Source organism: Corapipo altera, unplaced genomic scaffold, assembly GCF_003945725.1.
Source record: "Corapipo altera isolate COAL_440 unplaced genomic scaffold, ASM394572v1 64, whole genome shotgun sequence".
NCBI lineage: Eukaryota > Metazoa > Chordata > Aves > Passeriformes > Pipridae > Corapipo > Corapipo altera.
This window is the reverse complement of record NW_020884893.1, coordinates 2,705,524-2,733,088: the sequence shown is the minus strand read 5'-3', so window position 1 is coordinate 2,733,088 and position 27,565 is coordinate 2,705,524. Positions and strand designations below refer to the sequence as shown.

The window sequence follows — 27,565 nt, the reverse complement described above, 5'->3', positions numbered from 1 at the left end:
GTGGGGGCAGTGGGAACTGGGGACTCTGGGTGTGCATCCAGCACACACAGGTGTGTGGTGCAGGTGACACGGCCTCTGTCCTAAGGGAAAGGTTTGTCATTTGTCTTTCTGCACGGTGAGTCACGGAGCAGCTCCCCAGCGGACAGACCAAAACATGGGGAGAACATGTGAGAACAAAAAAACTTGTTCAAAGGAGGCCAACAGTAGACAATTCCTAATTTATCTGCAATTCCCTGTGGCTGGCAATATCAAGGGGGTAAAAAAGACTATTTTTAATGCCCTCCCAGCTCAGCATTATAAATCAGCAACCGCTCTGATGTAGTTAGAGCACAAGTGGAAAGATGTTTTTCTGTTGTTGCTGTCCCAGGGAATTCACTCTGAGATCTAAATGTCAGGGTCTGTCTTTTGTTTCTTGCTTGAAGCTTGAAATGTGCCCTTATCTCCAGATCTGAGTGGGAAGTGTTTTGCCATCCTGACAAGCTTCTCAGAAATTCGAGAATGTTCCTGTATTCATGCTGAGCTGAAACTCATCTTCCCATGCTGTCTGCACAAAACCCAGGGCAAAGATTTGTGCCAGCGAAAGGAGCAGCCTGGTGATTTTGGTAGCCACCTGGGACAGGGATGTGCTAAATGCTGCTCTTGGTCCTCCCCTAGCAAGTGCTATTCAGGGGCTGCTCTTCCTAATCCAACTGGGAGCTGGGAAGCCTTTTTTAACGAACAAACACCTCCTTTAAAAATACCTACAAAAATGAAGCTTGATAGAGATCTCTTTCCTCTGCTCAAAATTCCACTGTTCAAAAATTCTTTCCATTGAAGATTCCCAGGCAGTTGTAGATGACAAAGCTGCAGACAAAGCAGGCACCAGGGGAAGGCTTTCCTGGCCCATTCACAGCCGGGTTTTGGTTTCACAAGAAGAGCCAGCAGCTACAGTGAGGTCAGCAGTGCTGGTCATTGCCAGGTGGAATAGCCATTTTTCTCATATCTATTTTCTTTTCTACATAATCCCACTCCTGTTGTTCTTCTGGGCAGGCGTGTGATGAGGTGTAACCCTGAGCAAGAGAGCCAGGCTGACAAGAGTCCCTTGTGTAAACACAGCCCTGGTGGGACAGAGTTCCCAGTTCATGCTGGGCCTGTGTTACTGGCATGTAATGGCTTAGCTGTGCTAGTGAGGTAACAGACCCAGTTACTTAGTGCCTGAATCATACACAGAGGATTTGTTTACAACATGAACAACAAAGTCTTTGCTTGTCCTTTTAGTCAAAGAAGAGGTACTATGTAAATTGCATAATTTACCACTATTTAACTATATATCAGTTTTCACCTTCAAAGGCCATCCAAGTGGTTTATTTACCATAAATTTAACCTTGGACTAAAGCTGAGATGCTTAGATACCCAACTGATAGGTACCTTAGAAATGCTAAGGCAGAGATAAAGAGAGCACCATCAGATTGAGGGAAATGAGAAGAACTGTCTGGCCCCTTCACAAATACTGAGGGTACACAATAGGGATCTTTGTGCTTGGGCTGTAGGCGTGTTGTCAAGGTAAATGAGACCTGGCAGAGGGCCCTATTGTCTCCTTTCCCACAACTCATTAAGATTTACTTGTTTTATCATCAATGAGTATAATAACCAGAGCTCTGATTATGCCACAAAGACATGCCAATGCCAATGATTCATGAGACAGAGATTGCATTAGTCATCAGAAGGGTCTTCTCAAAGGTGTCCTCCTGGTCTGGTAGGAGGCCGGAACAACATTTTGGAGTGGGCTGCTCAGCAGGGAACAATAAGATGGTATTGCACACCTGTGTGAAGCTTTTTGTTCTTTATCCAGCCCTCACCCCCTTAAGTTTATCCACCAGTGACACCCTTCCCTAATGTGCAGCATCAACACCCCCACACAGAGGTGAGTTGCAATAGGGCTGGAGGCTACTTTACCTCAGAGTCTTTGCCAGCAAGGATTGCAGCACATAATGAATCAGCTGGATTATGCTTAACTTGAACAGGTCTGCCAAAAACTCTGACCTGATTTCCTCTCCCCCCACTCTGATTTCATTGTGAGGAGCCAAATGGGCTCTGGATGCAATACAGTGCCACTAGCTAAGTTGCCAACCCACAAAATTTTGCAATAATACACCTTTGTCTTTCAGTATCATCTCTTATCAAACAGTTCAGAGTTATTGTTACAGACCTCAGTGCCTCAGTGCAGCAGATAAGTGCTGTTCCCCGAGCTACAGAAGGACCAAATGAGATACTGAAAGATGAACAAGATCTCGAGTAACTCAGTAGTAAAAATAAGACCACGCTGGGCTGTTCTGCCACACGAGCTATTTATGAACATACATCCAGTAATTCCCAGGTGCAGTATAGTACATGAGATCTCAACACTCTCATTCTCTGTGCTACTCCACAATTCACTTGTTAAGGAGGCAGTGAAAGATCTGTGATCTACTTCATACAGTGGGGCTTGTTCCTCAGCAGATGGAAGTTCAATACAGCTGTCCCAGCACTTTCACCTTGAGCTCAGTTCCAGGGAACAGTTGCCACTGGCCATGTCAAGCCTTGACAGAACCCATTATAGATGTGAATTTAGAATACATGCTTGAACATATAACCTGTAATATTGAAATACTGCATTTAAACATTGCCCTGTCAGCAGAAGGGGAGTAGACCTGTGAAACCTTTACTCTGTTAGCCCATGTTTGTGGTGGTTATTTTGCTGGAGATAATGCTTGAAAAACAGAAAATGTACCATGCTTATTTCTCCTAGTTTCTAATTGAACTAATGGATACCTAAATATTGAAGAGTTAATTGCATAAGGGCAATTGTAGGGCTTTGTCCTCATTCCTTCTGACATGGAAAACTGTGCAGCAGTGTCCTGTTTCGTGTCTGTTTGGTTTTAATACACACGCAATCCATAACAACATTCATGTCCAAGACAGCAACATCAAAGGGGAGGAGAATGGAACAGAGTGAGAATTGGGAGGATTCTTAGTTCCCGGGGAGTTTTTTCCACTCTCTTGGACTCAACCACAAACCCCAGCAGTTCAGGGGCTCTGCAGCCCTGTGGTCCCTGTCCCGGATAGGGGGAGCTGGGGCCAGCCCATGGCACTGTGTGTGACACTGCCTGGCACAGCACAGGGTGGTGTGGGGCAGGGCTCAGCCCATCCCACAGACCTGGGATGGCTGCAATCACCCCCAGTTAATCCCTCCTCTTTAAACTCTGGGCAGTCCTTCATGCCTGACCCCGGGGCCATGGGCTCAGAGCTGGCATTGCCCTGAGGAGCACAGGGCCAACTGTGCAATCGTTAACCCCTGCTTGGGTACAGGGAGTCATTTTGTGACACCAGTGCAGCATGGAGGAACTGGGGAAGGAACTCTTACAGATGGATTTTTATGAGATACGGGGAGGATATTTTTTTAAATTAAATGAGTATAGGATTTTCTTTGGTGTTTCTTTATTCAGGGGAGATGTTTAATATGATGTACTGTGTACCTCTAGCTCACACATTGAAATAATGGATGGATGTTATGCTAGATAAAAAATCCTATTTTTGAGGATTAACTGTCTCCCAAACATCTTTAAAATCATGTAAGTGTTCATAACTGAACTCTTTTCTCGAATAACATAAATTGTTTATTTGCATGTATTTGGATTTTTATAAACAAGTTAATTTTTGAGGCCAGTGCTGCATAACTTTGCCAAAGAAAAAACTGACAAAGAGCTTTTTTATAAGTGATTTTTACATCAATTGTTTCAGCAGAAGTAACTCTCTGAAACAACCACTTGCAGAATTTTCCTTCCTGGAAGCCAAGCACTGGACAGTTTCTTTGCAAGCACGTACTGCACTTGGGCCTTGTCAAAATGAGTTCAGGAACTGAATGTGCATTTTTTAATCCATACGAATCTTAGCAAGACAGTGCTTTTCAGAATAAATGTCACTCGAGACTATTTGCAGTAAAATCATAACATGACACTTTTTCTCCACATACACTCTAAAGCTTTTGTGTCAGTAAGACTCTATCAATGTTTTTTTCAGTCAGTTGAAAAACATATTTGTAATAATATGCAAACTATAAGTAGGCAACACCTTACACAACACACTCAGCAGTGCATCAACCACCTCCCAGGATGTCCAAAAAGGCTCTATAAAGCAGAGCAAGCTTGAGGAATGTTTGCAGGACAAATCAAGTGAAATTTTAGGTAAAGATTCTGCCCAACATAGAAAAATTTGTCCTGTTTTTTTGTGGGAAGAGGTGGCCTTTTGACCAAGAATTCTACCAAAAGTTTTAATTCTGGTGAAATATAACAATCAATCTTAAATATCAGAGTTTTGGCACCTGTGTAGGTTTTCCATTTCATCTCCCAGGTCAGTTATATCTGTGCATAATTCTCCCCACTGGAGGGTTAATAGGAGTGTGTTCCTGCCTACAGATCACTTTCAAAATATTTGCCCCTGCTTAATTAGTGGTGTAATTGGCACTGACCATCAAATACATGGCTCTGAACAGATAACTCCTGCAGACCCTTCGGGATGGCTGCCAGAGTATTCCTGATGGAGTTGTACCGATATGGGAATTCCTGAGCATCCCCTCATAAGCCTCAGATGTTTTGCAAACTTCAGATTGTTCAAATAAAAAAAAAAAAAAAAGGAGAGGATATTTCAGAGGGGAATGGGACCTGTTTGGCAAGGGACCTTCCAATCTGTTGACTCCTTAAGGTTTTGCAATCCCCAGGATGCACCGCGTGCTCTTTTCACTGTCGTCTTGTCCACCGACTGTGGATGTGAAAAACATGGAAGAGCTCTGCACTGAGTCACACTGCAATCTGCTTAGTCCATCAGGCTGGTATGCCAGGCTGGTTGAGTTCTTCTCTTGATAAGAGTAGCAACAGAAAAATAGATAGCCAGAGAAATGAGGGATGGGGAGAGCCACAGCCAGTGTCGGGCTTGCAAATGCTGCAAGACACCTGACTCAGATAACCTGGAGCAGGCCTGAGCTGGTGACAGTCTGGCCCAGGCCATCTCATCTATAGCCTGAATCACTGTGAACCCCAGCAAAGGTAACAGGGTTTCATTTGACCCACACAAGTCATCTCTGTAAGTGGAGTGAGATAAAGCACGTGGAAAGTGCTGTGAGGCAGCAAAGCCAGGGAGAGGAAGGTAGGGTGGGATGATGCTGACCCAGGTCACATCTGGGACCCTCTGCCATGTGTCTGGACATGGGTGTTAGTACTGCAGCCTGGTAAACACTGTCCCTTCAGTTAGGCCATGTGCCTCAGATTTGGGCTTTTTATTCTCACTTTTTATTCTCTTTGTGTTTTTTTATTTGTGCTTTCCCAAAAACTACTGGGAAAATTCCAGCCACCTCTGGGAGCTGAGGAAGGTCCTAGTTGGCATAGTGAGACAGAAATCAATTGACTCTTTTAGAGTTGTACTCGCTGATGCCAACAATGTAATTTGTTTTATTAGTCTGTATGGGCTTGATCTAACTCTTCCTAAAGTCAAGGAGTGAACGCAGAGCCTGTCCTGACAATCAGCCTTATCACCATCAGGAGAGACGGGGCTCACAGCATTTTCTGTCTGCTGCCAAGAATTAATTGTGTTCAAGTTAATGCCTGAGTTAAGATTAAGCTCTGCTTGATTGACAACTATTTCTATGGAAGGAAGCATAAACCATGAGCAGCTAACTCAGAAATTAGCCATTTTGTCTGGATCATCTTCTGCAGATGGAAAAAAATAAGAAAATCCTGCTTCACTGGTGTGAAATGCAGCCCAACATATGCCAGGGCTGTGAGCAGGTGTCCCCTGCCCAGAGGAGCCATGGCTGGCACAGAGCAGCTGTTGGGGCAGTCAGGAAAAAGGGTTCCTTTGGTGCCAACCAAGGAATGGGCAGAGCAGGTTGGCAGGGGCAGGGAACACTGCAGGGATCCAGCTGGTGTAGACAGTGAGCCCTCTGGGAGAATGGGACAGGCTGGGACTGACTGGTCATAAAGGGGCAGAGCAGTTGAGGAAAAATTCAGACTTGAGTCATCAACATACCTGTGTGTAGGAACAAAGTCCCCAAGGGATAGAATGGAGCCTGGCTGGGGACAGATTAGGAGCCTGGAGAATGGGAAGATGTAACAGCAGTGGTTTAAGGGGTAGACAGCAGCTGATGTGAGTCTTTACACTGTGTGTCCAGTGAGGTTTCCCCACTGCCTTGTAGGTTCTGTGATGAGAATTGCTTTGCAGTTCAGTAATAATCAGCACTTTAACATTATAGCCCTTAAAAATAAATTAGGTGGGTCCCTGTTTCCTATTCTTAGTATATTCTTGGGTTTGTACCAGGTCTAAGGTAGGTCAGATTAAGCATTCAAACGCTTCAGCAGCTCAATTCTTTGTGCCCAAATGGCCAGAGAACATTAGAACATTGGAACACAGCAGCACTTCCGAGAAATGTTTCCTTCATTGTAAATGTATTTTGTTGTGTTTTTTTGTTTTGGTTTGTGTTTTGAGTTATGAATACAGATGCAGGGACAGTTCCTGGCTCAGAGCCTTTGGCTGGTACAAACTGGGCAGGGATTGCTCTCCTCTGCTCAGACACACAAAGAACCCGAAGTGCTCCTTGTCTTTGCTTTGTCTTGGTGCAGTTGCTGCAGATGCACAGGGCGTGTTGGTGCTGGGCCTTGGTGGTGAGTCTGTCCAGGAGCTGGACCAGCCTGCCTGACACCCTCCTGCTACCTGGGCTGGCTCTGTTGGAATAAGCAGGAATTTCTTTTTTTCATTAGAGATTGTTATTATTTACAAGTATTATTATTTCAATTCAAAGTGCAGCTTAGCAATTGGAACATTTTCACTTCTCCCTTGGCTCAGTATCTCATGGCATTTCTGATTAGACTGTCAGGAGGGAACAGAAGGGACCTCACAGGCAGGAAAAGGCATCAGTCTCACTGAGAAGACCGTTTACGACCCCCAGATTGCCCAGTGCCTCGGAGCAGTTGGCTGTGCCAAGGCACAGCACAGGCACCTCCAGGCTCCTGAGCTGAGCACTGCCGGCCCCAGGTCAGTCCAGCGGTGCCTTTGGAACACGCCCGGGGGTGGTTGTCTGGGAAGGGAGCAGGACGGAGCGGCTCCTGCTGCCTTTGTGCAGGTGGTACCGCTCCCTCCGGCTCGGGCGGAGGCAGCAGCGCTGATCAGCCCAGTGACAGCAATCCCTGGCAGCGCCGTGAGGACTCCCAGGAGCTGGGAGCTGCTCTCCCACCAGGAACAGCGGGTTCGACATTGCCTTCCGAGTGGTGGGTACCAGCTTTGAGCTGGTTGGAGACGCACAGCCCCAGTTAAATCCCAGTCCCTCCAGTCCCTGCCTTGTGAGTGTGATTGCCAGACACGAATCTTCTCCCCAGCTGGGGAGGGCCGTGATGTATCTGCTGCTGCCTGGGCAACTCCTTGTTGCCACATCCCGTTTTTCTTCACAGTGTTAAGCCACACTGGAAAGGAATTGAGAGTGGAAATTGCTGTTAAAGGGTTGTACCTTCCCTGCCTCTCCTGAGGGATCCAGTTCAGAATGTCCAGCCTGTTTGAAGCCTGAGCTCTTCAGGCAAAGAACGTGTATTATCTAGTTTGTATTTTATGGCAGTATATGAATGTTTTGTTATAATAACAACAACAACAATAATAATTAGGGCTGTGAGAGCCCTGGAGGGCTGGAAAGGAACCAAGCCCTGCAGGTTCTCTCGGATGTTCAAGTTTGACAAGGTTGAACCATCCAGGTTTAACCCCCATGGCTGGTGCCCTCTCTCACCCTACTGGCTACCATTACCACCAGGAAGTCTGCTCCCATCCTCCACATGTCAACTGGGAACTGGGATACCCTGGGGCTTCTCAGGGAGGAACCCACAGTTACTGGGGAGGATGTGAGCGAAACTCACTGAAATTTCGTGAATGTGGGATGAGGGTCGTGAATCATCAGACCTTCAGCTGAGGCCAAGGCTGAGTGGGTCTGAGTGAGCCACACTGTGATCTGGGATTGCAACACTGTCCTTTGTCCAGGGAATGCTCGGAGATCTCTGGGTGAAAGTCTCCCTTCTGTGTCACTCTAAAAGCACTGTGAAGGCACTGAAGCTGACTGTGTTAGGTAGTGCTGTAGGTAATGGAAGATGTCCTCTTGCGGGACCTCAACTCGTGTCTGTGTTTCCACCTGCTGTCTGGGTGACAGCAGGAGCTGGAACTGATACTGAAACACGAAAAAGAAAATTTTTTCAGATCTCCACACAGAAAACCTTTGTGGGCATAGAAAGTCAGATGTTGCTGATGCACCAAAGGGCAAGCACTGCTTGTGTTTAAGGGACTGTGCTGAACTGAGGCACCACATGCATTTCCCAATGAGGCAGCCTGGCAATCCCTGTGTGGGACAGGGGTCCAGGCACTCCTGAGTTCTCCTGAGCACTAATCCCAATTCCCACAGTGTTGCTTCAGCTAATCGCTGCCTCAGTTTTCCTCACTTGTAAAATGTGGGGGTAATAACTGTGCATACCTCAGAGAGGGCTGTGAGGATTCATTAATTAAATGATGTTCGGGAAGTGCTTTGAAGATGAAAAGCCCTATATAAGTGCTGGGTGTTACTAATGCTTAGTGAGTACCTGCACAGCCACAAGCAGGGTGTGCCTGCAGGAAGCAGAGCCATAGGCTGAGGCTTATGGCTAAGTGCCTTAAAAATAAATATGATCAGTAAATGCACTGGGGAGGCCAGCTTCCCTCTCCTCCCCATTGGGCTGAGCTCCCACCTCAAAGGAACTAGGGGTTTTCTTTGCCTCCTCCCTTTCTGGAGAACCGAAAGAGGTTTGGGATCGCTGAGGAGAGAGCTGTGCTTGGACTCACGGTGACGATGCTGGGAGTTGAGACATCACAGGCAACCGGTTTGCTCAAAACCCAACAAGCACAAAAATCTACATGTTCAGTGAGAAGTATTGTCCTAACAGGTACCAGAAGTCCAGGGGAGCGTGGGGGTAGGAGAACAGCAACTCTCACCAGTCCACTTTGCCAGAAGAATGTGTTTCCATGAGCATGAGTGCCAGGGCTGCACACACAAGCAGTGTCCCTGTGAAGACAAGCAGGTGGCCAGCCGTGCCTGGAGTCTGTGACTCCCTGTGCAGTCATGCTAATGACATGCATACTTTGGGGAGACAAATCTGTACTTGCTGCTTCGTACACGTGTTGGAGTGAAAACATAGATGCTGATTTCCTCTTCTTCTCTGTGCCCCTGGAAAACCTACTATTTAATATCCACCTGACTAAGCAGAAATAAGAGAAAAGGGATTTTTTGATTAGGTTAATTGTTTTTAATGACAGCCTGCCACATTTGACAGATCCTGCTTGTGAAGCCTCAAGACAAGCAAACTTCTCCTTCAGATACACTCTGTGTGCTTCTGTATTTTGTAAGCTGGGCTGAAGTTTCACGTTCTGAATTGGGCAGGGAGATCACTTCTTTCACAGTTCTCTCCAGGCATCTCTGGGAATGACATACCTAAGCAATAATGTATGACCTGGTGGGGGTGTTCAGGTGGAACTAATGGCAGAAACTAGTAAGGTAAATGCTGCACTTACTAGCCTAAACTTGGTTATTGAAAATTGACAACTTAAGACCAAACTTTGAACCAGACTCAAAGGTTCCTGTGTAAAATTGAGGTAAAAGCTGGACGTTCTTCTGAAAGGAATGTGTAAAGTGCTTCAAAAGCACATGGTAGTTATTGAATTATTTATAACACTAAAATTCATCAGATCAAGTATCATTGGTTCTTTATATTCTACAATTACACAAAAAAAGAAGATGTAAATACCTGAGTCATAACTGAGGCTGAGGTCAGAGGGTATCTATCACACAAGGAATTCTTACTGCTGGGCTGCTGAAGGGATCAACAGAAATGAGTGGATGTTACAAGGGAAGGACAGATGTCCTGGGCTGGAGAACAATGCCTGCTGTAGGGAGCAGCCAGTGATTAACAGGTTCTGTGCAGTCTGAAGGGAGTTTTATTTCATCCTTCCTGGAATGCACTCCTGGTTTGGCCCTTATCATAAAGCCTATCAGGCAGCTTGGGAACACACTGGAACACGCTGAGCACCAGGCTGGGACACAGGCTCACCACCACAGGCAGGCTGAGACTTTAAATCTTCGTGCCTCAGTTTACCCATTGATTAAGATGATAACCTTCCCAGAGTGTTGTGGTGATTAATTATTAATGCTAGTAAAGGGTTTTGAAGATGAAGAATGCTACATGCTGGCTAAAGATCTTAATTACCTCAGCCTCATGATGAAATCTTTATATTTACATAATGAACCAGTCACGGAAGAGGTGCAGAGATGGTCTCTCCTGGTGAACAGATTCTTATAACTCAGTTATCTCAGCCATTGTCATTATTTAAATCAAATCCTTTTTTCCGTGGGGAATCTGCTTTTGGAGTGAGCAGAGCCCACATGCTCCATGTGAGTCTCCTGGGATGGCAAACAGCCACAGTACCTTGGCTAATTTCAGTCCCTGCCCATGAAACTCACCTCACCCAGAACTTGTTTCAACTTCTCCAGCTGTTCTTGGCATGTGTTGAGATTTCATAAAGTTGATGCCATCAACTCCCACACATATGGCAAGAGAGAGTGAGAGAGAAAACCCACACACAGTAACTAATATATAGGGAGAAGAGGTATTTGCATGGGAGAGCACAAACATGAGGCTTTTCCAGCCGGCTCCGAAGGCTCCTGACTGCTAATGCCGAGATGCAAAGGGATATGCAGATCAGGGGGGTGACTCAGAGAGTCCTTTCCAATGCATAACTCCAGGAAGATGCAGGATGCTTCCAGCAGGGCCACTCCATGAATTTTATGGTCAGCTGGGTAATTTTTGCTGCTGTCCACACCGTGGTGTGCAGCAGTGTCAGCGCTGGGCAGGGAGCACCTGCCAGGCTCACAACTGGAGCTGCTGTGGCAGCTGCTTTCTGAGGGACTGCTGAGAGGTATTGAAGGTGACACATGTCCAGACACCTGTAGAAGATGGGAAGACTTTTCTGATGGTCCACATTCAGAATTCAATCCCTGTTTTGAGTTACTTTTGTTAAGACATTATACCTGCAGTACAGAAGTTTTCTTTTGTGAGCAAGTACATGATTTTTCAAACTTTCAGTGATACTTGTTTTCAATCCATAACTCATTATCAAGTTGACAGCTAATTATTATTAATTTATAATCTCACCCTAGTTTCAATAGGAAAAATCTGGAAACTGCTGGCAAGGGAGGGTTTGAACACAAACACAGAGTGCAGGCAATAACACCCATTTCCATACTCACTTTTAGATCTGGGCAGATTTCCAGGGTAATCCACATTTGTCTCCTGGAGACAGGACTTCAGGAGAAGCACAGTTTTTTTCAGCGCTGAGCAGTCACGCCAAACTTTTTATTGGAGTTTGGTTTGCCTGTTATGAGGCAACAAGTTGAGGTACTGGGATAAGGCAAGACTGGGAACAATACCAGGACTCAGTGCCACACACAGTTCCTTCCGAACAGGGATGAATCTCAAGTTCCTCTGCTCATCACCCTCCAGGTCACTGGGTGTGAGTGGACCCCGGACATGTGTGAGACTCAGCAGCTCTGTGGGGATGGGGCTCTTGGCAATGTCCTCCCTGGCCAGTCTCTCACCAGCTGAGACCAGAATCACTTCTTGGAGCTCCTCAGGCTCGTGCACCTGCCGTGTGCAGCTCTGGGGGATCCAGCCCATCAGCTGCAGTCGCTTCATTAGTCACTAATGGGCTGCACACTTACAAAGCATTTACATTTCTTTTATAGTGATTGAAAGACTGCAAAGACATTTTGCTAATTATCCCATTGCATACCCGGTGAGCCCTGCAAAAACTTGGCCACACTGTGGGGTTTATTGGACACCAAGTATCAGGCTTTCCATTTCCTCTTCTATTTATATTCTCTGTTCTAATGGAAACCACAAATCTTTCCAGGTGACTTGTTTATTAAGTGAATTTAGAACAGTTAACATTTGCATTTATTAATTTTCTAGAAAAACTGGTATTACTAGTTACTAGGACTCTAACTGCTATCTCAGATTTCACTGGATACCAGCTGCAAATCTTGGTAATAAGACTTTGGTGATGATTAAGCCAGTGACGTGATTTTCAGTGGCGTGGAGCACCTGCAGCTGCCTCTGGCTTTGCAGTGACCTGTGAGGACTCAGCACCTCGGACAACACCTCCACAGTTCCTGGGCACAGCCAGAATAAATGCAAAAAATCTGTAGGACCAGATTCTCCCACCTGCATGCACAGGGAGTGACTGCTGGTGTAACCTGGGTGTGCTGTTGGTGTAACCTGCTCTGACTACCGAGACCTGCGAGGGAATGGCACGGCTGAGTTATTCCTAGGAATTGCATGTTTAAGCAGAATCCGAGAGCCAAGTCCTAAAGCTACTCATGTCCCAATGAACTGATGAACATGAACATGAACTGATTGTATTTTTAACATGAATGTTTGGGTTTCTGAGCTCAGGCACTGAATTGTGATATGCCCTTATCTGAAGAAGTATCTGTAGTACCTTCTCCCCAGGGTAGGACTCACGGATCCCTCTGTGCCCTGGAGTTTTTTTCTATATTTCCTTGATTGCATGATCAGAAATGCTCTTTCAGTAATTTCATCGCATTTCTTTTCAGTAATGACAGATCTTTTCTCTCTACAAAACAACCTTTAAATTCTTGATTTCTTTTACTGGGTCACTGTTAACTCTTCTACACTCTACATAATAACACTGGAGATTTTTTGTAGATAGGCATTCTGCCAGTCTCCTTCATAAAAATGAATTACATCTGGAACAGGTATGAACTTGGAACAATTCCTACCTCCCAGGTAAAGCTACTCATCTGATACATGAGCATACCATGAATCCTGCACAGACTGAAGAGGCTGGGAAGGAGAAAGGGAATTTTTCTAATCCATAGCTGAATTTCTTCTGGTGAAGGACATGTACAACCAACTGCAAGAAAACAAATGATTGTTCTGATTATTTTCCACTGTAGGAAAAATTGGTAACATTGTTCTTCTTGGCAAAGATGAATAGTTGGAACCAGACTATTTCACAGAGACAAAATATCCACAGGGAGAGATTTTTGAGGCAGTCATAGGATGCACCCTACAGAGTGTGATTCTCATGACATTAAAGCGGTGCTAATGGCATTGCCATTAACTTCTAATGGAGAAAGAAATGGACCTGATAAACACAGCGTAAGTGTTCTATGGAAGGGGAAATAAAAATATCACATTTTAGGCAAGGTCTGGCTCTCATTGAAGCCAAAAGAGTTGAACTTACTGAACTTATCCAAAACAGGAAAAAGAATTTATGACTGTGGAGGACGAAGAAACACTGCTGTGAATCTGAGCTGCTGAATAACTCCATACCACAGAAGAGATCCCCAGAGTTTTGCAATAGTAACTGTTGTGTTACTTTGTGGAATTTTCTGATCCTTTGATAATGTTTCCTCCTTTTAGCAGCAAAATCCACATTGCTTCTTGAAGGCTTTTAGAATATTTTTCCTTATGCTTTTATCCTAGAGAAGGCAGGACCACATTTGGTATTTAGGACAGGGAGCTGGCAATCTGGATTCTTTTCAGCTTTGTCACTAACCCGTGGTATGACTTTGATCTCCTCATTGTGCAGCACCATGAGGAGAAGCCATGGGGAGTCTCTCTGTGCCTCAGAAAGGGTCCTGTCTGTGCCCACCAAAGGGACTGGCTGTGCAAGCTTGGCATTCCCACCTCCTGCACTGGTTCTTTGCAGTCCGGCAAAACCTACTCCCACTTGCAGAGCCTCATGGAGCTGTGCTGAGGTTCTCAGGGTTACATACATGTGGTGCTTTGACAGCCTGTGATCTCCCTGGAGCTGTAGCACCACAGCCTTTGTTTCACTCACCTCTCCCCCTGGCCAAGCAAAGCAAGTGTTGCTTCAGAAACAATTAAAATTGAACATTTAGATACCAGACTGGGAGGAAGTAAACAACTAAAATGTAAAGTAAACAAAAGAAAAATTCAATTCTGGCTTAAATTTTGCAACCAGAGGCCAGTGTCTTAAACTCTTTTCCCTGGAATCTCAAGGAAAGCCCACACGTTCAGGCACTGGGATCCATTAGTCCAGTCTTGGACATATACTGTGCTTCATCCTTCTTCGGACAACTCTTTGAAGTTCTCCAAACTTTTGTTTCCCAGAAGTTAGGTTTTATAATATAAATGGGTCTCTAATTGGCTTTTACCAAAGCCAGCAGCAATGGATATTTTACCAGTGGTTCCTCTGGGTTTCGACCTAATTGACCAGAAGGTGTGTGACCTCTATAAACACACCTCTGGCCATTCCTGGGAACCAGGTGCCTTATTATTTCTCCCTTCCTCCTAGCCAGCCTTCTGGCTACTGCTTCCCACCCACTCTGAGCTACTCCCTTTATTTCTTTGTACAGTTATTAGTCTTATGCAGGACACTGGTTACAGGCAGATTCTATTAACTCATGACTTGTGGTGGTACCAGTTTCCTGCAGATACCTGTATATGCTGATCTATATGGATTATTGCTTGGTAACAAGTTGCTCTGAGAGGACTTGTCTATGACAGCAGTAACTCCTCAGCTTCAACCTCTGTCCCAGTCACTTAGACGAAAACCTTCAAACCCTTCAAAGACCCATCATTTTTAATGTCTGCCTTGAAATGAGTCACTGAGCACCTCGAGGTTCAATTGGTCCTATTTGGTTTGGGAGCTTGTCTTGATGTGTGGCAGCTGTCCCTGGGTACCTCGAGATTCCCCTGACTGCCTGGATTTGGGGTACTTGTTCTGGGGGATGTACACACTGGAAACAACAAGCTAAATAAAAACATGGGCTTTTTGTCAATGCCTTCAACTTTAAAATGGGACTTTCAGTTTCTAAAGGCTGGCAGGGAGTTCGTTTTGAGTCAGTCTTTGTGTGGTCATTTTCATTCTGGAATGAGACTGTTCTTGCACAGAATTACACTAAAATGTGTTGTCAAGAGACATTGTCTTTTGTTTCCATGAGTTTGCAAATATCCCCAAACAAGTTTGATGTAAGCCAGAACGTCCCAGCTTTTATCCCACCGAATAAAAGCATCTCCCTGAACACCACAAGCCCTCGTCTGACTGGGAGCTCCGGGAGCTGCCGGAACGGAGCACATTCCTGACCTGACAGTGCCAGGCTCCTTGCCATGGCCCACACAAGGTAGTTTACAGCTGCTTCAGGGGGTCTCCCTGTAATACTGCCACAACATCATGTTTTGATGAGACTTTAATGAACTTTCTAAGTTGCCTGAATTCCTCTGATGAAGGGCATTGTATGTGTGCAGTTTGCTTGTATTGTTGCCTAATTATGAACAGCAGTTAAGACTTCACACCTGCAATTTGTATTCACAGTTTGTAAAATTCCCTTGCCTGGAGTTCTCTGCTACTGCTGCCAACAAGGTGTACAGAAATTTGATTCTTTCCCTAAGTGCCCCAGAACAAAGCACTGCATCATTCTCATGTCTCCAGCTGACAGCACAAGGGCCCAGAGCTGGAGGAGATGACTCGAAGCCACTGTGTCTGACGTGTCCCTTCACAGGGGTTGAACACACCTTAGCACAGAGAATGGAAATGATAGTGCCCAGCATCCAGCACATCCCACCAAGCCTGATCTGCACATCCTCAGCCCACGAGTGAGCTCTCCCACAGGAGCGGGCCCGGCTGGGGACTCTCACTGGTTGCAACACTGCAGGGAGATGATTTGATACAGAAAATTGTTCATGTGGGGACACTCTTGTGTTTATTCAAGGCTGTAGTCCCCAGGTACCATCAATTCTCAGTGACCTTCCCAGGAACTGGCACTGTTTAAGGCTTCATCATGTCCCATGCCTCAGTCCTAATCCATCTAACTATGCCAGTGAGGTCCATATATTCCCTTTAAATGATTTGTGGAGTGGGTAACACCTCAATTACATTTATACACCTCTAATCTACAATTTACTTGTACTTTAAAACCATTGCTTTGAAAACAATTCTCCTGGTGAAGAATAAAGCCAGTGCTACTTTTTCTCATTTTTTTTCCTGGTGCTGCTAGGTTGGGTCACGTTGGGCAACCTGTGTGCAAGGAGGGAGCAGCAGGAACGAGCAGTCAGTCCAGCTGGGTGATGGCACTGTTTGGGAGAGCTCCCCAGCACTGGGTGACACAGCAGCCAGAACACGCAGTTACTCATGGAAGTAGTTACCTGGGAGCCAGAGGGACTGACCAGGGGCTCTGTATTATTAATTTTATTGCTGATTCTGTACTTTATGAATCAGAGTCAGAGGCAAACCAGAACAAGGTGACATTGTTTGCACAAACAGAACAGCAACAGTCCTTCCTTCGTGAATGCATCTCCTGAAAAATGCTCATTTTCTGACTCTGCTGGGGAGTTTCACAACAGTATATAGGGAATATATTCAAATAGGAAAGTCTCCAAATGGTCACTGTAACATCAGTACAAAGCATTGTTAATAAATTAATTGACTTTGGTCAGCTAGAAAAATAAACCTAGGCTCATGTTGTTTGAGTGAAACTCAGTTCAGGACAGGCAACATCAAGAACAAAACTAGTATAAAAACTTCCACACAATAAATCAAAGAAGAAGAAAAGTACAAGGCTATTAATGCTCTACTATAACATTCCTCACGGCCTCTCTGCAGTGTGGAGAACTGCAAGCCAACATTTTTCAACTGTCCTAAAGAATGTGAAATGTAAATGTTTAGAAGAATGTTTTTGTGCCAAGCTGAGAGTGATCATAAACATCGGCTCGTAATAGAAACATTTTACAAAGATGCTCTTCTTGCTGCCAGCTTTTGAGAGCAACACCATGTAAATTAGATTGGAGTCTCCTTGGATTCTTGACACTCCATTGCTGCCTCTTATTTGCCAAAAAATTGTTGGATTGATGTTATGTTTGAACTTAAAGTATGAACTGCAACTGTATTAAATATGCTGCTTAAATGTCATGTGGATAAACAATAAATCACCTGCCTGGGATTCACTTTGGGGACAGGCCTAAAGGAAATCTTGAAGGAAAAGAACCACTGCTTTAATTATGACACTGTATTTCTGTGGCAGCACAAACGTGCCTGGTATTTTCCTGCCAAGTGGAGTTTCTGGGTTCGTTGAGATGTAACTTTGCCATAGCTCATAACACACTAAAAGCAAAGTGTGACTGACTCCTGAGTGTACCCACCCCACCCTCCTGCTGTGAGCTCTGTGCAGAGCTGGGGTGCAATAGTGCACACCTGTACACCTGAAACCCTGCTTCTGACAGCACACTGCTTCTCCACAGTGACATCCTCCATTGTTTATCATCAGATAATCTTGGCCAAAATGTTCAGATCTAGGAAAATTGAAATGCTTTGGGAACTATGACCAGTTTCAGCTGTTGGGCTTAGTTAAAACACCCTGAAATTCCAAACAAATCTAGCCTTTTCTAAGTGAAACATTTTAGCTTTGGGATTCAGTTTCCATTTTAGTTTAGTGCTTAATTATATTTTAGAAACACTTAAAGCAAAATTAAATATGTGAATCAAAGCATCTCCTTATGAACCAAAACATCTCTTTTGTCACTGCTGCTGGTGAATCCAATTGTTAGGAGACAGAGCCTTCTCTGATCACAACCCAAACCATCTCCTTGTTTAGTCAGTGCTCATACTCTTCAGCCTCCCTCGTTTTGGCCCATGACAGCAGATGACATGATGGTTAGAGATGACATGGTTATTAGGGGATCATGGTTATGTATCTTTGCAGGTTTTATTTTGATAAAGGCTTTGAAATAACTTTGGAAAACTGTTCTTAGATAAACTCTCCAGGTTTTATGTATAGCCTGCCACTTGTTTGGAAGAGGATTTTGAAAGGCAGAGAGAGCAGCTGTAGGTACCAACCCCAGAGATGTAGGTATGCAAAGAAGGACCACAAAGTCAGTGATGTTTTGGAAATCACACTGCTGAAATAGCAGTGCAGCCAAGTGCAATCATGGGATTTCATTTTCCAGAACAGTAATACATTTTTGGTTCATTCTTTTCTTCCTTTTTTTTTTTTTTGGATTTGTGCTTTGGGATGATCACATGCTACATTTGCAGACTACTTCTGCAAGTGTGGCAGCCAGGACAGTCCAGGTGCCCTGTTCTCCTCCCTAACCCCGTCTGAACCTGACTGGAAAGCTTTTGGGGAAAAGCCAGGAGAAAACACACTCTCACCATAAGCAGGAGATGTTCTGAATGGATGAAGGAGACAGTGTTTGAATTCATTTCCCCCTTTTCTGTTTTGGTAGCTACAGGAACAAATATGATCTTTAGATGGAGTTAACAACTGTTACCTGTGTCAAAGGAACAGAGAGCAAGAAGGAGCACGAGTGTTCTTGTGACTTGGCAAGTCAAGCCTCATGGCATGGAAAGGTGGGAAAGGACACAACAGCAGAGAGTAAGAGGATGTGAGCTGTGCTCATGATGAAATCACTGGGAATTTTGCCATGAAAGCAGAACTGAGTAGTTCTTTCAGGTATGGAAAGTACTGCGAATGACAAACCCAGAACTCCCATTAAGAGGTTAAGACAGGAAGCTGTTTTCTTCCAGGGATGAGCCAAGAAACTGCAAAAGCTGTCCCTAAACTTGTGTATTCTAGCCAAGCCTTGACAGGAGTCTTGCTTCCAGCATCCCTTGAGGGTGTCTTTTAAGTTCCATTAATATCTATCATAGTTCTCCCACAGCTTCCTTGAGTTCTAGTGGCCTTCCCTCTCTTTTCCATCTATTCAAGGACTGCACACTGTGTAGTGATCTGAACTACACAGGAGTCAGAGGATGTCTTTGCATTGTCTTTAGTAGCCTTTGAGTCAGAGCAGGGAGGTCACAGTTCTTGGATTTATGGTTTGTTTTGCAGATAAATCAGGACATTTTGCTATTGTTTTGGTTTGAGCCCTGGAAATAACAGAAGCGGCAAATACATAAAACAAGGTTCATGCCAATAGGACAACCAAAAGAGTTTTTAGGTATCATCCCAATACAAACAGGATCTTGGTGGCAGAACTAGGAATGAAGGCTGAGTCCTGATTTCTCTCCTTGTGCTTTCACCATCCAATCATGCAAACTCCCCCAAATTATCATAAAATTGTGCAAAGCGTAACATCCAGCAGAGACCAGCTCTGCCTGGCTCCTATGAGCTTGCCAAGGCTGTTGGGATAGCGAGGGAAGAGACACACAATTCATTTTAAGAAGGTTTTTTTTCCCCCTGCTTTGTGGTGGTTTGTGAAATGCCGGGAAGGAACAGTACAATGAACAGAAAATGTTCCAAGGAAACCAGCCTTCTCCATGGCATTGCCCAACAAGCACCCAGTGTACCAACCACGGAGCTTTGCATGGGAGTGTGGGACACACATGGGACTGTGATTGCTGCTGGCATGAGGCCTCTCCTCCCTTCTGAATTCCCAGAGCAGAGAAAGGGCAGAGTATCAGAGCCTCTCCGTGCCTGGCTGAGGCTCTCCCTCACCTCAGTACAGATGCAGGTGCAAAGTTAGCGAGTCCATAATTTTTTTGCATAATTTAGAGCCATAAAATGGAAGCTGCCTTTGAGCATTTGGCTCTTCCTCCCTTGCAAGTTAGGGCCAGATGCAAAAGAGGACTTAAGCACCTACAACTCCATAGGTTCCTCCCTGCTCAGGATAACATTTCTTCCAGTACCAGCAGCTTTATGTCTGGACATGCCCAGAACTGCTGTGATCTGAGCAGCTTAGTGCACAGTTCTCACCTAAAACCCACTGGGATCCCAAGAGAAGTAAAGGAGCATCGATTTTCTCAGTCCAGCCAATTCAGATGGAATATTACCAGCCTAATACACATCAGCAGGGCAAGTCCCCTCAATGATACAGTCGTAGCCACTTTCTTTTACCTTTGACCAGGCAGGAGAGGTGCAGTCTGGCCAGAGGGTTTGGTTTGCACTGAAGAGCTGAGCAGAGTGAGAGTCGTCCTCGGCTGTTCTGCGTAAGGTCCAGGCTGGTGGGGTTGTCCAGGGGAATGAGCATTCCCTCCAGGATTGAGATTGGGAATCTGAAAGTTTCCAACACAAAGAAGAAACAAAAACTCAAACCCCTTTCAAGGAAAACATAAGTGTAGTGAATTAAAACAAAAACAAAAAAACCCCAACCAACCAAAAAAACACACCAACAAAAAACTGAAGAAACCACAGTTATTTTGCTGGCTAATATCATAAAGACATGATGGTACTTGCAGCTTCCTGCTTGGACCTGGCTTGCTCCAAAGTTATTTTGTGTGTTAATCCTGTGGTTTAGATGATGAAGATTAGGTCTGAGTGAGTTGCTTCAGATAAAAGGGGAAATGGCAGCAACCAAACCTTCACCCAAGCTCCAACCTAAACTTTTCTAAGCTTTGAATAAAATAAAAAAGTATTAACTTTTCTTTATTATTCCTTTGTTTTGCAATTAAGATTTTATTTGAAGGTACTATTATTCATCAACTACAGTTATTCATTCAAAGCTCTGGAAGTCCCAGTGTTGTGAGAAGGAGAACTGTTGTCCCTGCAAATACAAAAGTACACATTGCAGGTTCACAAAAGTACGTTTCTGTCCCTTCTCCTGAAATTGGATTTTAAATGAAATTGTTTTTTTTTTTAATCTGTGTTACTTCTTCCAGTGTAATTGCCACCATACCATACAAGTTTCTGCCCAGTTTTGGTTTCTGTGCATCTTGACCTGGAATGTTCAGTTACAGATTTCCTGATAAAGATTCCAGTCAACAGCCAGTGATTTGGCCAATGTTCCTCAAAAAACAGGAATATAAAATCATGTTCCAAAACCTAAACGGAAATGTGTGAGTGGTTGATTCTCACAAAAAAAAAAACACAAACCCAAAACCAAACAAACAGGAGCTGCCTGCTGCTTGGCAATTTTGAAAATTGAAATTAAAACGATGTTCTTTAGCACTTTACTACGTAATACTTCTAGGTGCCTATTTTTAAATGGTTGCCTCAGCCAGTGGCATTCTTTTCTGCTTGATTAGCACATATTTGGCATGCAGAGCTCCAGGGAAAAACACACTTACTCCATTTATTCCCAAGCTGGACAACTCTTTGCAGATGTCAAATCTATGCATAACAAAGCCAGTGTTTGCTCACACAGACTTAGGCATATTAGTACAGTTCTTGTAGCTACTGGCCTCATCCTGCACTGCCCTTCAGTCACAGGCTGAGAGTTGGAGGTTCCAGATGTGCTTGGCAACACTTTACAGATAACCCTGTGGACTTGCTGTGAGCCCATGGGTCTGACTGCACAGTGGGGAACTGGGCTGTAGGAATATTGTACATGGACACTTTTGTTCAGAGAAATGTTTCCTCTCTTACAGTCCATTATAGCACACCCAGGGGCAGGAAAACCACCTGGATATATCCCATAACAGAGCAGCTGTGGGGGCCAGGTCACTGTAACATGAGGCATTTCACAAGGCAGCTGGACCCTGAGCCTTCCAACGTGCAGGCACATCAACGAGATGCTCAAATTAGGAGTCTGGCTTCTTCATTGCAGTCACTGGCCAGACTCAGGTGCCTTCACAAAGAGGTTGAGCTCCCCAAATGTTAAGGAAACACAGATTCTAACAGCTCAGTAGATTAATCCAAGCCTTTCAGCCTTAGAGCTGAGGATGGATATGCCAAAGTGTCACAGGAGGACACAAGACTGTGGGAAGTGCTGTGTGGACTCTGCTGCTCACACCTGCAATTACTGACTTCGGGTGGGCATGAAGGAGCTGCTTCTCATGCCAGCTGCTGTTTGTGCAGTGGTTTAAGCCCAGCTTTAACCAGGACATATTAAAAATGGAATGAGCCAGCTCTGGAAAGGAACTTCCACCAGTATAAACTAGAGAGGCTTGGATTAACATTTGAACTTTCTGAATGCTTATTCTAATTCAACCACAGAATCTTCTGAGAGTTCAGCCATCACTAATTAAGACATGCAACAATTTATCTGTGGTTCATCTGTGCATTTGGCAGCTTTTGCTTTAGTAGGACTGAGTGCTGCAAAGTATCTGTGCTGGGAAATGCCCCTCAGAGGAACACAGGGACTAACCAACTCCACACTTTTAGGTTGACTCTCATGCCCTTTCTATAGCTGGGAATACTACCGTGGCTTGGATTTAGGGTGAAAACAAATAACCCACTTCAAAAATAAACTGCCCTAGGAAGTGTCATGAAAATTTTTTAATGTCAAATTACAAAAACATAACGTGTGAATGTAAATCATTTCCCCTGCAATAAATGCAGTACAAACATCCCAGTGTTTTCCTAATACCTGAGAGCTGGAATATAAAAGTGGCTATAAACAATAGTGAATCAGAGAGGTCTGTTTTATTCCCCTTCCTCCTCCGTCTCCCCCAGTGTAATTTAATAAATATTAATGAAAAAGAGCACCAATAACACTTATATATTAATTTTTCTCCTTTTATTTTCTGATCATGCTTAATTTAAAAGTGTTTTGGGTTACGTTTAGTCATATATATGGTTGTTTGAGCCTTTTATTAGCCATGATTCATTCTACATATCAGCATAAAGTGGTGCTCATGCCTCCAGTCTGTGTCTGCTCCATGATGCTCAGTTATCTGCCTGCCCCAAGCTATTGGTAGGGCTGGATTTGCATGTACACTGTTCTCCTATGGCAATAGTATGCCAGGAATGGCCAGGCTGGTATTACCTGGCCGGGTGAGGTTCCATTCAAATAATGCACATGCCACCAAAACAATTCAGATCAAAGGTCTGCCTTCAACAGAATTAAAATGTAAGGACTTCTAAAGCAATTTTAGCAGTTGGCTTTACAAATGAACTTATGTCAGCTGCTCTGTATGATGACTGCCTAAATTACTTCCATATCTAATCTTATCTCACTATCTGTCTGTCTGTTTTTCAGCATTTCAGTGCCCATCACCATATTATCCAGGCGCCACCGTAAGATTAAGGAGCTCTGCAGTGACATTCTCAATGTGGTCTGTTCAAGGGTCATTAGCAGAACCTTTCACACTGGAAAAGACTGGAGGAGAGCACGGAAGTGACCGCCAAGGAGAGGAAAAGGAGCAGGAGGCAGCAGGCTGGTGGAGCCATTTTGGTTGTGCTCACACCGTGTGCTTTGCTCGGCTGAGCTGGAGCCCAGGGACCTCGGGGCAGCTCCTTTGTGCTGCTGCAGGGGTTGTTGGACACTCCTGTCGTCTCAGAGCGCTGGCCCACATGGCCTCAAGATTGCTGCCCCTGTGCCATTGCCATGCTGGGGCTTTATGACTTCTGTATCTTCCAGCCTCAGAGCAGGATACTCCTCTCACAAATCCCAAGCAGAGAGCAAGCCCCCCAACTCAGGAACCACCTTCTCCAAGTGAATATATTAGTTAAAGTTTCCTTTTTCTCATTGTGTGCAAATCCTCCCAACTGTTTGTGTTTGAAGAAGGCAAAAAAGGGTGTTTTACTGTGTACACAAAGCTACAGAGGACCCACAGAATCAGGAGAGGTGATTTTACCCCAGGGGGCCCTGTCCTGCTCCCCCTGAAGCTGGTTGCTGCCATATCTCCAAGGACAGCCTGGGAACTCGTGTTCCAGAGGGGTGGCACTGCCTGGACCCTGCTGCTCCCGTTTCAAGGAGCGCACTGGTAAGTGAAAGATTTGCCAAAGCTGTTTTTTCAGGGCTGCAATTAGGGAGCCTGGCTCAGTCCTGAGGAGGCCAATGACACTGAGCTGACGTGTCACTCAAACAAACCCTGAGGTCTTTTGTGCCCCTTTTGGTACAAGAACAGCAGGGGATTTACGCTGGGGGATAAATAGGTGGTTCCAAAGTGAGAAGGAAAGAGCCAAAGTTGGAAGCTAACCACAAAACGTGGGTGTAAACGATTACCAAAGGCTTCCAGTAACTCTGCTATCATCAGAGACTGGCTTTATGGGTATGGCCTCAAGAAGTTTCCCTCCACTTAATTAAAGAGGCAGATAAGTATCTAGGTGGAGTGTGCAGATAGGTTCTAAATGAGTTATCCACTAAGGCTGGTTCACTGCACCTATTGTTAAAGCCAGAATATAATATCAGATTAATGCATTATATTTGCCTATTATAGCACTATGTCATCATTATATGACATGTTATAATTAAAGCCCTGCATTAGAAACAAAACTATTTGGCTTGGGATAAGTTGCCTTTATGACTTCTGTGGTTATGATTTCCTCCTTTTCTTAACCCCTTAAAACTGCATAATATAGCTATTTGTAACTGTATAAAGAAAGTTTCTAGTTTCAGATTCTAATCTCAGGCAATTCAATGTAAATAAAGTCAAAATCTGGCACATGGTCTTTTCCTAAGTCAGAATATTTCCTAATAGGGGGAAATCCACATTGTTTGGGTTGACAGAGCCTCAAGGATGGGCAGTAGATTAAAGGAGATCATGCCTGACTTGGCATCCCTCTCAGCTGTCCCTCAGCTGTCCCCACCAGCTCCTGGTTTTGTACAGTTCCCCAGTACTCCTCAGGAGAGGAACCCCCTCAACAAACTCTCACTCCTGGAACTACCTGAGTAAAAATTGGTTATGAGACCAGCTTTTGGACGCAGCTCTCGGGAAACCACGCTCCCAAATGCAAACCTGCCCATGGGTGTGGGATCTCCTGCCTCACTCAGAGATACGACTGAGATTACAGTTTGGGTAACTGACTATGCTAATGCAGTTAATTAGTGATTTGCATATGCACGCTTTTAAATTTCAGGAGCTGGTGATTCATGCAGTGAAGTGCCAACCTCAGCCTTGCTGTCAGATTCAGACAGAGCGTGCCAGCAGTACCCCCTCTCCTCTTGCACAGAGCAGGTGTTGTCACCAGGCAAGGTGTAATTTCCCCAAAATAGCCGGGCTGTGCCCGTTGCAGAGACAAACCTTGTAGGGCAATGAATCTTCCTGCTCTTGTTTGGGGGCAGCATTTATTATCCAATATTTTGCAATGCTCTTATATAAATCTAATTGAAGTCTTTTATGTTCCTGACTGAAGTGTGCACTTGTTTTGTTTGGAGGTGACCACCTTAATGAGGGTAATGACGAGGGGACCGCTGCCAGTAGCCAGGGGTGACATCCCACTGTCACAGTCAGTCCCTTGGGGAGAGTTTATTCCGTTGCTGCAATGCTGGTAACTCAGTAATTTTCTTCCTGATTCACAATGACCTTTCCCCTGGACTTAAGAGAGAGCTGGATTTGGCCTTGGAAATTGGCTTGTGCACCAGGAACTATTGGGTCATTTCTGTTTCACTTGGATGTTGGAGATGCGCATTCTCTTCCCGGGGCAATTTCTGCCGTGCGGGAAGGCCCCAAGTGTGAGTGCCAGATGTCTCAGATCATCAGACTGGGGCACATACAGGCTTCTGATGGAGCTGCTGGAGACATGTTTTTAGCATTTCATCTGCAAAAATAAAACTCCTAAAGCGAGAAGTAGAGAAGTGAAAATAATAACACACCAAAATGTGATTTTGAGTTTTGCCTGGAAAGGTCATTTCTCCAGCATTTGCCACTGGTACCCCAGCACTGCTCAAGGGAAATTCCCCTTCCTGGCTGTTACTCACACGAGTAAGTCACTAAACCTGATCCCACCGTGCTGCTCCTGCTCCCACGGAATCAGTGGGATGACTCAAAGGAATGTGATGGGCCACCCATGGACATCCAGTGGTGTGTTCTCTCCGGTGCCAATTCATCTTCTGCTCTGCAAAATCCTAAACAGTCCAAAACACTGCTAATTTCTCTTTTCTTTGGACATTTCCATCAGCCTCTTAAAGGTGCTTTTATGGACTCCCCTCAGTCCTTTTCCATGCTGACCGACGAGTCCGGCCTGATCACGTGGAGGTTCATTATCATGGTGTGGTGTCCCTGAACAACATGTAATTACACACTGAATAAATCTGTGACAATACCCACCAACACCAGGAATTACAAACTGTCAAAGGGAAGGGACTCTGACAGGTAGTGCTGAGGACTCAGTTTAATTCAGTGAGGGCAGAGCTCAGTTTCAGGGGAGAAGGAGGAAGATGCTATTCAATTCTGTGGGTGATTTTAAATACCTTTGGGTTATGAGACAGGATAAAAATATGGCCCCCGCGGAGAATTTCCTCAGGAGGGACAGGCTTCTCTACTCACAGGGAAAAAAATTACTTTCTAATAGCATCTGTCTATTTTACATATATAATGAGCCAAACTCTCTGTGGTCAAATTACTGTCTGGGAAGTGCTTGGAATGAGGGACAGTTGTGCTTCCAGTCATTTTCACCAGAAGACTTTCCCTGTTGAATTAATTAATACTTTTAACTTTCAATATAAACTTTAAATAATTACTCTATGGCATTGTCAAGGTCTCATACCTCACATTTCACATTTCTTTAAACAAATAATACCTGAGACACAGCCAGGAAGTGTCTGTGCGCAGATAAAAGAACTGAAGCAAAGAAAGGTGGAGTGACCAGCCCAAGATCCCCAAGGAAGTTTGCAGCAATGGCAGATTCAGGGCTTTGCTCTGCAGCAGGGACTGCAAGGAACCATCTGGACTCAGCCTTCAGCACAGACCCAGCCAGTGCACTCCTGCACTGCCAGGTCCCACCGGTTCTACTCAGCTCAGGAGTGGGGCCAAAGCCCTGGTGAGGTCCCCAGCTACTGTTTAATCCTTGGGGGGAGGCTGGAGGAGAGCACAAATGAGCTGAGAGGTGTTTATTCAGAGGTCACCTTTCCTTCCCTTCTCTCCTCAAGACAGCAGCAGGTGGAGGAGTGAAGCACCCAGTGCCGTGTTTGTAAAGGAGCTTTTCTGCCCCAGAAAAGTGTCTGAAGGTGAGTTAAGTGCAGACAACTGTGGATCCTGACAAGCTGTAGATGCAGAAAGCTGAGTTGATTGTAGTTGCCAAGACATCAGGAAGTAAAAGGCAGAACTTTATGAAATGTTTTTTACATGGATAATTAATTTTTCCATTTGTTCTCTTCAATTCCTAAAAATACCTTCCACATACTCAAGTGCCAGTGACAAACCCCTCTCAGAATAAAACCTGTTTTGAAACAAGTGAGAGTTGCAAAGGTCTGAAATGCAGATATCAGAAATGCATTGTTTGGAGCACCAGGGATTAAATGTTTGAGTGGTGGGAAGGGTTCACAAGAAAGGAATAGGGGAGCCTTGGGAGGCGGTCGTCTCCTTCTTCAAATGCAGGTGAGGATGAAGTCAGCTTGTGCTTTTGCGTGGCAGAGCAGCACAGCTGTACTTTCACAGGCAGAAACACATGCTGCACAGGTAACTTTTCTTTGAGGAAAAGACCCAACCCCATCATTTCTGGCCATTATAGTAACCAAGATAACCCTGAGAGGGAGAAGTGTGGAAAAACAGAACAGTGTTTTTCTCAGTCTACAGAAACCAACAAGTGACAGACCTAAGAGGCCCATTTTGCTTCTTCATTGTAGGAACCTCTGGATCTGAAGATTAGGAAGGCACTACCTGAGAGCACAGGTACTGCCTTGATTAGCAGTTT

The 27,565-nt window shown here is 44.8% G+C and overlaps 1 long non-coding RNA gene across 1 annotated transcript in view; it reads left to right on the top strand.

Moving 5' to 3' along the window:
- Positions 1-23,688, top strand: part of LOC113948472 — a 124,091-nt gene extending 100,403 nt beyond the window's left edge. The window contains exon 3 of the long non-coding RNA XR_003528162.1: positions 22,968-23,688. This is a non-coding gene — a long non-coding RNA (uncharacterized LOC113948472). The remainder of the gene's footprint in view (positions 1-22,967) is intronic.
- The last annotated feature ends 3,877 nt before the right edge of the window (positions 23,689-27,565 follow it).